The sequence below is a fragment of the Thalassophryne amazonica genome, chromosome 15 (genome assembly GCF_902500255.1).
Source record: "Thalassophryne amazonica chromosome 15, fThaAma1.1, whole genome shotgun sequence".
NCBI lineage: Eukaryota > Metazoa > Chordata > Actinopteri > Batrachoidiformes > Batrachoididae > Thalassophryne > Thalassophryne amazonica.
In genome coordinates, this window is record NC_047117.1 from 56,569,365 (window position 1) to 56,579,124 (window position 9,760).

Consider the following 9,760-nt stretch of genomic DNA (forward strand, 5'->3'; position numbering starts at 1 on the left):
TTTTTATTAAAACCCCTTGAATTAAAGCTAAATGTCTGCACTATAAGCCTATCTTGATTGTTGTATTTCAGCTCAGCTGTGGTGGTGTACAAATATAAAATTTCAAAAATTGTGTCACTGTCCATTTATAATTATGGATGTAACTGCAGAAATGGCTGAATTTATTAAATGCTGCAACATGTACAGCTTGCCACTGCAGATAATCAGGTTAGATAAAAAGCCTGACTTCATACCCTGAACTGTTATTTTATCCACAGAGCACAGCAAGGCTCCAGCGCTAACAAGCACAATGGCTGTGGTTGCACTGAGGAGTGACCCTGCCATTTCTCTGCCATTTCTCTTTCAATTAGGAGAGCCAAATATGGTGCACAACAAAAGCTGAGGTGAGGTTTTATTGCAGTCGAAAATATCATTGACAGTCTATGCCATTCAAATTCACAGAGCTTAGCAGGCGGAGGGCGGAGGTGGAGCAGAACTGTTCAGATTCAGAGCTGGAATGGGAAACACGACTGCCAGACCAGTTTGGCATGACAAAGATACACCAGTAACACTTGCAAAATTAAAATAAATCTATTCTTATACAAGGCCTTTCCATTTCCACTTCAATGACCTGAATGATAACTACAGCTGGCAGAGCAGAGACGACAGGCTCTGTCATGGATCAGTTCATTTAAGCATCCATGTCACACCGAATCAAAACCAACCAAATTAAACCAATTTCAACTCCTTCTAAAAATATGCATCTGGAAAACAAATCACTGAGCTGTCACGGAACCCAGTCGAGTGTTTACTACACCAAGAATGAATAATTTGAACTTTAACTGGCACTGCACAGCAGACACTTTGTTTAAGTTCTTGTTTGGAGGCAAGCAGACTTTAGGAGCCTGGAGAAGCATTTTGGAATCCTGTTAGTTCAGCCTAGCATTAATAGGCTAATTGTTGTGAAAGTGTAGGTACACGGACCCACAACAGGGGGGCGCAATGAACGGACAATGGAGAAAAGTAAGAACAAGTTTTACTGTTGTGAAATAGCACAACTGATACAACAATTAGCAATTTGGAGATGTAAGCCGAAATCTGCTGGTGTCTTGTGGGCAGGCCCGAAGGTAGGAGACGTCCGTCCTAGTTGAACCGGAACCACCCAGATCTCCTCTGCCACCGAAACCCAGAAGTACTGGAACCGCCAAGTCCCGAATTCCCAGGTGGCCACTGCCTCCGCTCGTCGGATCCGGTACTGCTGGCGGGAAAGAACACAAACACACAGGGTGGGATGCGACCGCACCCGGTAGATGAGAGGGGCAAAGCCGCCTCCACCTCTTGTCACACTGAAGCAGGAAAGGTGAGTACTTATCTGAACACAGATATATGTTGCAGAGGTGATTACCTGAAACTCAAGGTGATATCTCGGCACTGAGGTGGAGACGCTGTCCTGCTGATATACCTCCGTACTGAGTGAAGTCAGCTGTGTCCAGTAATGGGTGACAGCTGTCACCCTGGCTGCTCTCATCAGGCGGCGGCGCCCTCTGGTGCCTGGAGCCCGCACTCCAGGCAGGGCACCCTCTGGTGGTGATGGGCCAGCAGTACCTCCTCTTCAGCGGCCCACACACAACACTAATATTGATTTCCTTGAACACCACGCGGTTACCAGACTATCAGCCGTATGGTTTGATTGCAGTGCATAACAGGCCCATCAGCCTGCACACATCTTTGACAATGAAAAACAAACACATCAGATCAGCCTGAAGGGAATCAATCACCTACTAACTGTGACGTTATGCATTTTTGACGATTACTTTATTTGTAAGAAATCCTTTTTCTGGAAATGAGTTTGGGAAAGAATGAGATTGAATGGGGGAGTTGTCCCAATATATATTTGGACAATATATATTGGTGCCATTAATTATTGGTGTCATTAATTATCCCTGGATTCCCTAATGTGAAGCAAATGAGATTCTGTGACTCCTCCTGGACAGATCGCCAGCAGTGTTGCCACAGTAACTTTGAAAAGTTACTTTATTATTTACTTTTTGCAGTTATTTTATACAGTTGCTTCATTAGCGGCTGCGGACAACTTGTCAGCAACTGCTGAATGTAACTAATAAAGTCACTAGTAATCTAACTTGGTTATTTTCAAGATTAAGTACTCAGAAAAGTAACTATTAGTTACTTTGCTGATTACTTAGTCTTAAGAGTAACCAAATTAGATTGCTAGTGACCTTATTAGTTACATTACTTATTAGTTACAAGTTGGCAGCTGCTAATAAATTAACTGCATGAAGCTGCAAGTTAAGTAACTGTATAAAGTAACTACAAAAGTACTTTTCAGAGTAACTGTGGCACCACTGGTCGCCAGGAAGGCCAGTACCAATTTTCAGCCAGATATACTGGGATAATGCAGGTGAAATATCTCCTGTCCAAGGACACAGACAGTTAGTGTGACTGGGAATCAAACCCAGGTTGACATATTGGCAGCCCAACTTTTTCATTTTCATTTATTTATTTAAAAGGGACAGTACATATTAATTAACATATGTATATATAAATATGTCAGATTATAGCCGTAGGCTAATTTCCATCTGTAGTCCCTGGCATACTGATGTAAAAATTAACAGTTTTCAATAAGAACACACTTACAATACAACAACAGCACATTACATAGGAGTCACTAACTACTACAGTGACAAGATACAAGACTGGACAAGACAGAGGAAACAAGAGGACACAGGCACCAACTTGGTCAGAGCATGAACAGGTCTCTTACACAAACTCAGGCAAAGGAGGGCACACAGATATAAAATATGAAAAATTAAAAAAAGCTATAAATCACAATTAAAATTCAATTGGAATATGTTCATTAAATTGCAAGTCTAATTTCATACATTTGTATATTTTAAAAACAAAACGTTAAAAACAATAACTTATAAAGTGCTATCGTGCATTGGTTTTTCTTAGTTTCTACAACTGAGTTCATAATGATTACATTTTTGATTTGACCTAAGCCACTCCTTTAAGTGACTTTTGAAAGCTTTAAATTTTGTAGCCTCCCTCACTGCACGAGGTCTGTCAATAAAGTAACGGTCCTTTTATTTTTTTCAAAAACTATATGGATTTCATTCATATGTTTTTACATCAGACATGCTTGAACCCTCGTGCGCATGCGAGAGTTTTCCACGCCTGTCGGTTACGTCATTCGTCTGTGAGCATGCCTTGGGAAGGGGTGGTCCCGCCCCCTCGTCGGATTTCATTGTCTGGAAATGGCGGAATGAAAAGGACTTTTTTCCATCAGAATTTTTTCAGAAGCTGTTAGAGAGTGGCACCTGGAAACCATTCGAAAAATTATCTGGCTTTCGGTGAAATTTTACAGGCTTTACAGACAGAGAATAAGGACTGTACTACAGCTTTAAGGACTGCTTTAAAGGACGTCGGCGCGCCGCGCTCCGAGCTGCGACGACGAGGCACAAACCACCGGATCATTTCTAAATGGATGGCTCTGTGGATACGAGACATTGGGACATGCCTATCTCGGCTTTCAGTGCTTACCAGTCGAGTGAGTATAAGAGAAATTGTGGAGAGCTGGACATTTCCCAACTTGTCCTCTAACACGCCGAAACGGAGGTGTTCCTTTGTCTCGCTCCATCAGCGAATCGGTCGTGACACGCGAAGCCTCCGCGCAGCTTTCCATGACAAAATCTTTTGTTAAAAGTGAAATCCGCCCGAAAATGGCTGATGTCCAGCTCTTGTGATAACCAGAGAAAGAGCACACGATGGTCTTGTATCCACAGAGCCATCCGTTTAGAAATGATCCGGTGGTTTGTGCCTCGTCGTCGCAGCTTGGAGCGCGGCGTGCCGACCGTCCCTAAAGCAGTCCTTAAAGCTGTAATAACAGTCCTTATTCTCTGTGAAGCCCATAAAATTTTCACCGAAAGCCAGATAAATTTTTCGAATGGTTTCCAGGTGCCAGTCTCTAACAGCTTCTGAAAAAAGTCTGATGGAAAAAAGTCCTTTTCATTCTGCCATTTCCAGACAATGAAAATCCGACGAGGGGGCGGGACTACTCCTTCCCAAGGCGTGCTCACAGGCGAATGACGTCACCGACGGGCGTGGAAAAACTCACGCATGCGCACGAGGGTTCAAGCATGTCTGACGTAAAAACATATGAATGAAATCCATATAGTTTTTGAAAAAAATAAAAAGGACCGTTACTTTATTGACAGACCTCGTAGTTGGCAAAACTGAGTTATCTGCTCTGGTAATTTTGGTATTTCAGCAGTCTTATCAATACCTGGCCTACGGGAGGCTGAACAACTGGTCCACTGGTGTAGTCAGAACAACCTGAAGCTGAGTGCATGCAAAACTATGGAAGTGACAATGGAACTAAGGAGACGTCCCCCCCGATCACCCGCCATCACCTCAATCACCAGGAAGGTCCAGAACAGGATGTACTTCCCGTATGAGCTCAAGAAATTCAACGTGCCACAAAAGCTGTTGGCCCTGCTCTACAACACCATCATCCAATGCATTCTTTAAGCTCCCGTCACACATAGCAAGCCATGCCCAACACAGCAAATATTGCCATAATCTGACTCAGTCGGGAGGAAAAGAGGCATGGCCAGCTCTGTCAGAATGCAGAAAGACTGCCTCGTCCACACCTGTCAGATCACATCCAAAATGTATGTAGATGACACAGACTGCTGTCAGACGGCTGGAAAAGCCACTGCATAGTGCCCAATCTCCAAATGTCTGGATGGCAAACACAGGAACAGAGCGCTGTGTCCTCCCTTTGCACAGGACCTGTACTGGACATCAAAGAACAACCAACGTATGGACCAGACTCACACCACGTGTCCATCCCTGCGGTCACTCACTCCCACATGCAGATAACTGGCAGAACGTTTTGGAACTGAAATCCAACACTGTTTGGATGTGCGCCGATTCATAAGTCCGACGCCATTCTGCATGATTCCAGCTATGTGTGACGGGGTATTACTCATCCATCATCATCTGGTTTTGGTCGGTCACAGGAACTGACTGCAAAGGACCATTTGTATCACATAAAAAAATAGCCCAACCCTCCATCCAAGACTTATACACATCCAGACTGAGAAGCATCACTGCAGATCGCACTCATCCTAGATACATCCTGTTTCGGCATCTCCCCTCTGAGAGACGCTACAAATCTCTGAGTACAAAAGCAGTGGGACACAAAAAATAGTTTCTTGACATGGGGTAAGTATGATCTGTTACCTGAAATGATAGGTTTTTATTGTCATGTACCTTATTGTAAATCACCAGTTGGTCTGGGCTGTGCACTGTGCCAGGTGTGTGGAGAACTGCTGACACACAGCATTGGTTTCATAATGTTTTATGTATGTCTATCTAACAGGGACATATAATTCTACCTAAAATTGTTGCAAATGAGTCCCTACAAGGTGGATTTCTGTTGTTGCTCAGTCACAGGCAGTTACCAACAAACCATGTTCTGATGTGTGTCTTGGATACAAAGCGTAGACTGTATGTACTGGACAAGGCCTGCATGACATCATCCATAGGATTTCTATAGAGTCCCGGTGTTGCAAACCGAACGGTCCGCCCCTAAAAATTTGTCCACCCTGCCTCGACTGCGCATGCGTCATTTCGGAGCTCAGCTGCTCAGCGGGATAATTAACCATTAATCAGCAAGATTATTAACCATCAGATGACAAGGTAAAACCTCTTAAATTATTCTAAAGTCAGTTTTAAGCAGAAACAAGACCATTTTAGCAGAAACGAGGCGATACTCGCTGATGCTTTGACATGACCGTCATGCAGTGAACGCATCAGCTAGCAGTTCGTGTAGCCACAGCGCTCTGATCGCTTCCTCCGCCTTTTATGATGACATAATGCTGAATTTATGTGGAAATGATTGTTGTACAAAAGCTTCAGATATCTGTTGCTGAGACTGGAGTGCAATTTTAAGCATAAATGAGGTGATAATCCATGAACTGTGGCCAATGAGGTATGCGCAGTGAAGGCAAGGTGGACCAGTTTTTAGGGGGACTGTTAGGTCAGCGACACAGCACTGATTTGTCACGATGTACTCATTGTTGTATAAAGGGGTGGAGTGTGGGTGGCTCAGCGTGTGATAAAAAAGATGGGACACACACCCCTATCTTCAAGTCCAAACCAGCTAAGCTAACATTAGAACTTCAGTTCGGGTGGTTATTAAATCATTGTTTTGGGGACTGCATGGTGGTTCTCCTAATGATTTACTGTGGTGTGGACATTAAATGTTATGAGCTGCTTATTTTCTCAGCAATAGTGCATTAAAAACATGGTTTTCACAGGGTACAGGGAAGATGAAGGGCTTTGTTGGCCACCAGTTGTTTTATGTATCCATTTATTACATTTATTAGGGCCCGAGTAGGCAACATCCTACGAGGACCCTATTGTAATTGCGATGTTTATTATTCTTATTATTATTAGGGCCCGAGTAGGCAACGTCCTACTCGGGCCTACAGGTTTCTTTCCTGTTAAAAGGGAGTTTTTCCTTCCACTGTAGCCAAGTGCTTGCTCACAGGGGGGTCGTTTTTGACCGTTGGGGTTTTACATAATTATTGTATGGCCTTGCCTTACAATATAAAGCGCCTTGGGGCAACTGTTTGTTGTGATTTGGCGCTATATAAAAAAATTGATTGATTGATTGATTGATTGACCCTATTGTAATTGCGCTGTTTATTATTATTATTATTATTATTATTATTAGGGCCCGAGTAGGCAACGTCATGCGAGGACCCTATTGTAATTGTGCTATTTATTATTATTATTATTATTATTATTATTATTATTATTATTATTATTATTATTCTCACTTTTGAAATCGAAATTTCGGCCTCTTCCCATGCTCAAAAACTCACCAAACTTTCCAAAGTCGTCCGGCCGGATCCGAAATTCAATATTTTCGGGGCGACGCACATGGTCGCAGAAAAATCGCGAAATAGGGCCCCCTAGAAATTTTCAAAAACCCCTCCGCATTGGGCTTTTTTCGTCGTAGCCTCACGAAATTCGGTACACATATTTACCATGCCAGGACGCACGAAAAAGTCTCTTACTGTCATGGTGAAATATCGACAGGAAGTCGGCCATTTTGATTTTAATTTTCGATTTTGAGCAAATTTTTGCCATTTTTGGCCATTTCCACTACTTACATTTGAACGAACTCATCCTAGGGATTTCATCCGATCGTCTTCAAATTTGGTCAAAATCATCACAACACAATGGTGATCAAAAGTTATCAAAATATTCTAATTAAGTCAAAAGGCATGGCTGCTAGGGGTCGTCAAACTTTGGCGAGCTTTTTGGAGCACGCCATTTCACTTTGAACGGCTGTCACGCCCACATACTTCATCGTAGATCCTTCAAACTTGCTGGACATGATGAGGGCTCCGCCCTGAACGTCTACATAGCTTAAGTTCCCATCTGCGCCATAGCGCCTCCCAGTGGTGGTGGGAAATGTCCTATTTTTACTTTAAGAGGTCCTGATGTCACATACTTAACCCAATCAACTTCATTCCACTTCTAAAACATGCAGAACAAATTGGTGAACGTAGGCGATGAACGCCGTGAAGTTACGAGTAACAACGTCCGTGTGGCGGCGTGACGAATATTGCCCATTCGCCATGAAATTACGTTCTTCCTTTTGACGGTTTTAATTTTGTCACATCATCATGAAAATTGATACACAGGTCGAGCACGACAACCTCTTATAATTTATAGGGGCGTCGCCCATGGGCAGGGCAAAATGCCTCAATAGCGCCCCCTTGAAACCTTCAAAAACACCTCCCCATAAGGGTTTTTTTGGAGTAGGGAGATGAAAATTGGTACACGTGTGACTTGCATAGACGTACAAAAAAGTCTCTTGCACCATGGGTTTACTTCAAACAGGAAGTCGGCCATTTTGAATTTTCTTCTCATTTTGGCGTGATTTCCACATGTTGTATTTGAACAAACTCCTCCTAGGGATTTTGTCCAATGCACTTCAAATTTCTTCCACATCACCCACAGACGATACTGACCAAAAGTTATCGAAAGCTTTTCTTTATGTCGAAGGGTGTGGCTGCTATTGCGCCGCCATTTTGACCCTTCGCCATGGAACATTATATTTAAACAGGTACTGATTTCACATACTTAACACCATCAACTTCCTTCCACTTATAAAACATGCAGAACAACTTGGTGAACATAGGCGATGATTGCCGTGAACTTACGAGTAACGGCTTCTGTGTGGTGGCGTACCGAATATCGCCCCTTCGCCATGAAATTACGTTCTTCCTTTTGACGGCTTTAATTTTGTCATATCATCATGAAAATTGATACACAGGTCAAGCATGCCAACCTCCTACAATTCATAGGGGCCTCGCCCATGGGCGGGGCAAAGTGCCTCAATAGCGCCCCCTTGAAAATGTCAAAACCCCTCCCCATAGGGGTTTTTTTGGAGTAGGGAGATGAAAATTGGTACACGTGTGACTTGCATAGACGTACAAAAAAATCTCTTGCACCATGAGTCTACTCCAAACAGGAAGTCGGCCATTTTGAATATTCTTCTCATTTTGAAATGATTTCCACATGTTGTATTTGAATGAACTCCTCCTAGGGATTTTGTCCAATGCACTTCAAATTTCTTTGACATCCAAAGATGATACTGACCAAAAGTTTTTCTCTATGTTGAAGGGTGTGGCCGCTATGGTGCCGCCATTTTGACCCTTTGCCATGGAACATCAAGTCATGATAACTCCTTCATGCTTTGCCTGATTGACTTGAAACTTCACATGTATGATGACGGTTGGCCCCTGAACACACCCAGCCCCTGTGTTTGTACACTGATTGCCCCCTAGTGGATGAACAATCAACATGTCATAACTCCTTGATGCATTGTGTGATTTGTTTAAAATTTTAACTGTGTGATGACTGGTTGCCCCTGCATGCACATACCCACATGTAGTCACAATGGCACCCACTGGCCTGGGTAGGCTGTCGCGCGGAACGAGGGCCCGTATATGACTGCTTGCAGTCCTAGTTATTATTATTATTATTTATTATTATTATTATTATTAATATTATTATTATTATTATTATTCTCACTCTTGAAATCAAAATTTTGGCCTCTTCCCATGCTCAAAAACTCACCAAACTTTCCAAAGTCGTCTGGCCAGATCTGAAATTCAATATTTTGGGGGCATCGCACATGGTCGCAGAAAAATCGCGAAATAGCGCCCCCTAGAAATGTTCAAAAACCCCTCCTCATTGGGCTTTTTTCATCGTAGCCTCACGAAATTCGGTACACATATTTACCATGCCAGGACGCAAGAAAAAGTCTCTTACTGTCATGGTGAAATATCGACAGGAAGTTGGCCATTTTGATTTTAAGTTTCGATTTTGAGCAAATTTTGCCATTTTTGGCCATTTCCACTACTTACATTTGAACAAACTCGTCCTAGGGATTTCATCCAATTGTCTTCAAATTTAGTCAAAATCATCACAACACAATGGTAATCAAAAGTTATCAAAAGATTCTAATTAAGTCAAAAGGCGTGGCTGCTAGGGGTTGTCAAACTTTGGCGAGCTTTTCTTAGCACACCATTTCACTTAGAATGGCTGTCACGCCCACATACTTCATCGTAGATCCTTCAAACTTGCTGGACATGATGAGGGCTCCGCCCTGAACGTTTACATATCTTAAGTTCCCACCTGCGCCATAGCGCCCCCCGGTAGTGGCGGGAAATGT